The 6,503-nt window shown below is 44.4% G+C and overlaps 1 protein-coding gene across 2 annotated transcripts in view; it reads left to right on the top strand.

Annotated features, from left to right (window-relative positions):
• Positions 1–6,503, top strand: part of LOC103905513 (tubulin polymerization-promoting protein family member 2) — a 36,794-nt gene that overhangs the window by 21,836 nt on the left and 8,455 nt on the right. The window contains exon 2 of one of the 2 annotated variants that reach the window (XM_019474115.1): positions 5,605–5,657. The exons of the other annotated variant lie outside the window; for it this stretch is intronic. The gene's annotated coding sequence lies outside the window, so the exon portion shown is untranslated. The remainder of the gene's footprint in view (positions 1–5,604; positions 5,658–6,503) is intronic. 2 annotated transcript variants of the gene reach the window in all.

Below are 6,503 nucleotides of genomic sequence, written 5' to 3'. Positions count from 1 at the left end.
ACAACCCCAGTTCCCTCAGACGCTCCTCATAAGACTTGTTCTCTAGACCCTTCACCAGCTTTGCTGCCCTTCTTTGGACACGCTCCAGCACCTCAATATCCTTCTTGTAGTGAGGGGCCCAAAACTGAACACAGTATTTGAGGTGTGGCCTCACCAGTGCCGAGTCCAGGGGCACGATCACTTCCCTACTCCTGCTGGCCACACTATTTCTGATACAGGCCAGGATGCCATTGGCCTTCTTGGCCGCCTGGGCACACTGCTGGCTCATATTTAGCTGGCTGTCAACCAGCACCCCCAGGTCCTTTTCCGCCGGGCAGCTTTCCAGCCACTCTTCCCCAAGCCTGTAGTGCTGCATGGGGTTGTTGTGACCTGAGTGCAGGACCCAGCACTTGGCCATGTTGAATTTCATACAGTTGGCCTCGGCCCATCAATCCAGCCTGTCCAGATCCCTCTGTAGAACCTTCCTACCCTCAAGCACATCAACAGTACTGTCCAACTTGGTGACATCTGCAAACTTACTGAGGGTGCACTCGATCCCCTCATCTAGATCATTGATAAAGATTTTAAACAGAACTGGCCCCAGTACGGAGCCCCGGGGAACACCACTTGTGACCGGCCGCCAGCTGGATTTAAGTCCACCACAACTCTCTGGGCCCAGCCATCCAGCCAGTTTTTTACCCAGGGAAGAGTACGCCCATCTAAGCCAGAACTGCTGATAAAAGATTAATGCGTATATGCATGCATATACATGAATATGCCCATGGGTAAGTAAGCCTACAGGGCTGGGTGCTGCAGCTCTTATGCAGGTAGTCCCCTGACTTTGTTTTGAATATTTGCCACAGGTAAAGTGAGAAGGCCTCAGGAGGACTTATAAATCTTGACCCCACGCTACCTTCTCATAGCCTCAAACAGCATTACTTCTGAATACAAAACATCTGTGTGTTTTATCTCACTGCAGGCACAAGTGACAAGGGTCTTTGCTGCAAGCAGAAGAGCGATTAGACCATGACAAGGTTTTTCTTCTCTCAGCAAAGGTTGAGTGGGTCAGTCTAAAAAACCTTCTACTACCTGACCTCCCACCCTTTGTGCCTGGAGCACCCACTGATGCTGATGGATACTGGTTTAACAGTATGGGTACCTGGGTTTAAGACAGCAGGTGGCCCAAAGTATTGGATTTCATATCACAAAATTGACCTTAAGAATCAGCTATGGAAATAATTCAAGGGTTAAAGTGAAGGGGGGGCAAGGAGAAGAGTCTTTGGGGCCATCAAGGTCTATATTTATATCTTGTTGCCATGAAGGAACCAGTGCCTGAAATTGGCGGTTGAACGGTTGTACTCACAGAGAGTGAGCACGAATGTGTGTGCGTGGGGGGGTGTTTTTCTGCTAATATAGACCAGGACTCCCCTATAATTAGAGGTGGCAGGTGGTGAGGTCCTGCCACAACCATGCGTTCACTCTGGCTCCTCACTCAAAAATAGGATTTGGGGAAGCGGGGAGGCGTGCGAGGGGATGTTGCAGGTTCTTGGTTTTTGCACAAGGCGCACCTAACATGGTAACGCTGAGCATGATTGATATCAGTTTGAAGCAAGCTGGGTTTTATTTTTTTTTCTGCCCTTAACCAGACCTGAAAAGCAGTCCCAGGCTGTGGCTTCAGCAACCGGCAGCATGAGGCCAGCTGAGTTGTGTAGAGTCCCACAAAGGGTGTCTTGCTTCCGGCAGATGTCCCAGATACCAAGCCATTAGATCCCACCACAAAAATAGTTGCGTAAAATATTGTGTGTTGGCTTTGGCCTGACAGCGATGGGACTGTTCCGCTTCGCTGGGCAGGTGGAAACATCCCGCCGGGGCTGTGGCTTGTGTCCAGCAAGCCTTCTCCCTCCATGGGGCAGCGAGGTGCCTCTGTGCAAGAACGAGAAAGGGGAGAGAGATGGGGGAGTCTTCCCTTCCCTTTTACAGTCGTGCTTTTAAAAAACTGACACGTGTTTTCCTAACCAACTGCTGGCATCTAGCTTTGCTGCCACGAGGGATGGGAGAGGGAAGACAGCAGGGCTTAAGGCTTCTAACACATTTCGGGAGTGTTACTGTGCCTTCAGAAAAATAAGAACCTACAGCCAAACCCTCAGCTGGTGTCAACTGGCAGAGACTGGTGACTGCAGCACCGGGAAGCTGATTTACACCTGCTGGGGATCTGGACCCAGAGAAGAAGTGTGAAGGAAGTGGAGTGTTTTGCATTGCACAACACAAGATGGTGAGGAGCCTGCACACTCAGGAGCACCGTTAGTGTCAAGACTGCTGTTGGTCTTCTTAACACCACTTTCCCTTTTCAGTGTTGTGTGCTTCCCACCCGTGGCCTTTCCCAGCCTTGCCAGGAACAGAGCTCTACCGTTGCAGAATTTGAAGCTGGTAACCACTACTAACTGCTGCATACATATATTTTTCAGAAAATTGTACCATAAAAATCATGCCACAAATTATCCCAATTCCACAAAATAGTCCCATGTGAATCAGTCAGTGAAATCATGCAAGAATGCTGCTTTTGAAAACAAAATGTTCTTAGCCAGAAGAGGCCTTCTGTTTTGTTCAGTGGGTTTCAGACCTGGCTGAAAACTGTCTCTGCACTCCTTGTCCTTCGTCCTGGTTTTATGGGATGTGTACTGTCAATCTGAGCTGTGAAAGTGGGCCAGGCACCACACCCAGAGAAGCAACAACCTGATACCGTCATCAGTGAAGTGATGGCAGTGCAGCCCAGCGGCCTCAGTACTTCTGCTGGGTCACTGCGCGTGACAAAGCCTGCGCTGCCTGATTTGCAGGCAGAGTGAACTAAGTTAATCCCCCTTGGGAAGTTCAAATGTGTTGCAGCCACACGTGCTGCCCCAAGTCTCTGCATCCATCGTCTTGCACCGCTTGAGTAATGCAGGGTGTGCAAAACAGGTGTCAGCTCTTCTAACGCAGGCTGGAAAATGTCACTGTTGCTTAAGTCAAATGTAAGTTATTTTACAAGCTGTAAAACAGTGGAAAATGAGCACTTGCACTCTCCTGCTTTTCATGAGCTGTCCTCTTTGTTTCTGGTGTCCAGGACTCTGGTAATCCTCTTCAGTGTAGTTGCAAGTGTGAGCTGCTCTGGCTCCCAACTGCAGCAGTTCATGGCTTTTACAACCTTCCCAGCCTAAAAGAAGGTGTATTTTGTGGTGCACTGGCAGTTTGTTTGTTTGTTTATTCGTTTTAGAAGAATCTCCAACCGCAGCAGATTTTTCCATTTTCTAGGAGAAGCACTGTAGGCCAAAAGTGGAAGAATGAGAACTGCGAGAAAATATAGTAGGTTAGTATCTCCCTAGGTCTGGAAAGCAAGAAAGCTAAATTGACTGTCAGTATGAAAATAACCATATAGGATCAGAATAAAAGTTCATTCACTCACACGTCCTGTCTCTGGCGTGTGCTTAGACCAGAACAAGCACGTGCTCCTACAGCACCCTCCGGTATAAAACTTCCTGGCTACCAGTCAGGCTCAGAGACTTGCCATGCTGGACACTGTTGCCTCTCTATCTTCAGTGGCCCTTTTAAGGACCTCCCTCCCTGGCTTTTCCTCATTGCTTTTTGAACCACTTTATAGTTCTGTTACACAGAGCATCTTGTGGTGGCGAGTTTCACCATTTCACACTATGAGGACAGAGTGAGGGGCTGTCGTTTCTCAGCCTGCTGCAAGAACACAGAAGCACGGAAAGCACAGGAAAACAACCCCACTGGACTGTGCCAGCACCCAGCGCTGATGTGAAAATCAGAGATGGCAGGTGGAATGGGATTTGTCTGTGCCATGGAGCAGCAACAACTAGTCTTAAATAAATGTTCTTGCTAGCCTCCATCCAGGTTAGAGTGGTACAGAAGGCCGATGCCAGGTCCTGGTCTAGCTAGGTGAGTCCCTGACTGCTAGGATATCATTACTATTGATCAGTTTTATTACAGCAGTACCTAAAGGTCCTAACTTGGATCTGATCTGCATTTTCGAGATGCTGTAAACATGCAGCAAAAAGACAGCTCAGCTCCTGAGAGCTGGCCACTGAAATATTTAGTGAGCAAGAGCAGGCGGATTCAAGTATGTACACAAGGCTGTAGATAACCACTACCTTTCTTTTGCCATTTCTAGATTTGCTGGATGCCTGAGTTGGTGCTAGACAGTGCAGGTTTTGGGAACACCTGTCAGACCATAACCAGAAAAATGAGAAGGCCCGGTTGGTTTCTCGGCTTCTTATGATGCTCTTTTAAGGAGCACCCTCTGCCCTGGGACGGAGTGCAGGGCTGTCCCTGACACATCCGCCAAATTAATCTCTGCTCTTGATATGCCTGGAAGGTGTTAGTTCAGTCAAAACTGAAACTCTCTTCTTGTCAACACTAGCCACTCAGAAAGGCAACAGAAGTGTGTATCTGCGTGTTAGCCAACACAGTGCTTCCCTGCAGAGTTGTTTAAAGGGGAGGGTGCCCAGCTCCCTGTCTTTGCTCTTTGCCTTCACCAAGATATTTGAAGTCTGAACCATTGCCTGACAGTGAAGAAAAGACAGCCTTTTCCTCTGTAAGCTGCAGTGTGTTTTGAAATAGGTTGTCAATTTCCTTAGTAGTGATAGATCAGAATAGGAACAGGTCTGTAGCTTTAAATGTACGGTGTCCTAGACCATCCTTACATCTGCTCTGGGACTTTACAATCTGCTGTTAACAAAACAACTAGTTAATAAACTAAACTAGTTTAGGATCCAGAAAAACTAAGCAATCAAGCAGGAAGCTCTAAAACATAATGTAAATCCTCTTGTGTTTTTTAAGTCTGGCTGTGCTCAGTGCTTTTAGCTGGGGTATGTTGTATAAGTGATTTCTTTGCTTTTATGGAAGGCAAGGTAGAAGAGAGGGTAAAAGTATAGTGCAAGAACAGTGTAATACTAAGACTGCAGTTTGTGAAATTGGCCATTTTATTGCTTAGTATCTCAGCAAATAGGGTCAAGTATGTACTTTTAAATATTAGTTAAGCCATGGCCTTTATTGACTGATGTTGAAGGATATTGCTGTTTGATAAAATAAGACACAAAAATAGTGCTGGTAATTAGTTATTAACATTTTTTTCTTCTTTTGCTTGAAACTCACTTTTAAAAGCTTGAAATAGAATTCTCTGGTTGAAACAGGCCTGTGCAGCTGGTCAGAAAAGGACCAAAGACTTGAGCTATCATAGGAAAATTATGGGCCAACATCAGGTATGGTATAAATGAGAATATCTCAAGAAGCTCATTGAATTTGTTCATAAAGGTGCTAAGTGATAAGTGATGAGGAAGTCTGCTTGTCCTATTTGTACTTAATGCATGCCAGAATCTGAGTTTTCTGTTGGTCTGAATGACAGCACACAACTGATGGCTTGCAAATACCTTTCTATAAGGATCAAAGCAATTTAGGAGCTTAAGTTACAATAGATATCTAGAGGTATGTTTCTCACAGGCATCTAAAATGTGATCTGATGTATTTAATTTTTTTTAAAAAGCATACGATACACTTGCTTTTTGTGTGCAAGTATATTAGCCCTAAAAAATGCTTTAACTTAATATTTCTTGTACCTCTTCCCCCCTACAGAATGTTTTGACATGTTGTGGAAACAAATAAGCAGCAACAACTGTGTTTGTACAGTAAGTACACACAAAAGTTCTGTACCTTTTCAGATAGACTTCTAGATCGGAGTTGAAGAACCAAGAGACTTCTGCAGGCAGAATGATGTTGTTGGAACAGTGTGCAAATGGCTCAACTTGTTGAAACGAGCCAAAACAAGATCATTTATTCCTAGATAATTGCATCAAATCAAGTTTGAGGTAAATGCAATTTTGCCTGTGGAGGGAGATAATATAATGTAGCTAATATAGAATAGGAAAACAGACTTCAGGACCAAAATTAGTTCCTAATATAGCTTCAGTGGAATCAGTAGATGTTACACTGGCAATGAATATGACTCATATTATCCTATAGAAATGATATATATATGAATATGACCTTTTCAATATATATGAAAATGACCTTTTTAATATGTTAGCAATCACTTTTAATAATGCATTTATTAAATGCCATATTTCCTAATGAGTTAGTTAGACTGTTGTAAACGCATTTATCTAAGATTTTTTTTTAAGTCATGGGAGAGGTTCAGCAAAGTGGCATACCTGCTTAGTACTCCAGCATTTTAACATGATAGCATGGGCCATAGTCTGCTCTCACTGATGCCAAGAAACCCCAATGTAATAGGAAAACAGGACTTCTGGCCAAGGGGAACACATATTTGTCCTAGATGAATTAATTTGAGAGAGGATGGTTATTCTGCCAATATTCCTATAACAAGCAATAGCTTCAAAATACAGCTGTAGTGTCCCTAAAATTAAGTTTTGTACTCTGATCAGAATACATTGACTAGGCTTAGCATTTGATTTTCCTCTGTGGTTGATGTCTTTAAAAGGCCTTTTCTTTTTTTTTTTTTTTTTTTTTTTTTC

Source organism: Aptenodytes forsteri, unplaced genomic scaffold (genome assembly GCF_000699145.1).
Source record: "Aptenodytes forsteri isolate BGI_AS27 unplaced genomic scaffold, ASM69914v1 Scaffold169, whole genome shotgun sequence".
Lineage (NCBI taxonomy): Eukaryota > Metazoa > Chordata > Aves > Sphenisciformes > Spheniscidae > Aptenodytes > Aptenodytes forsteri.
Note: the sequence above shows the minus strand (reverse complement) of the source record. Positions and strands in the feature narration are given on the sequence as shown.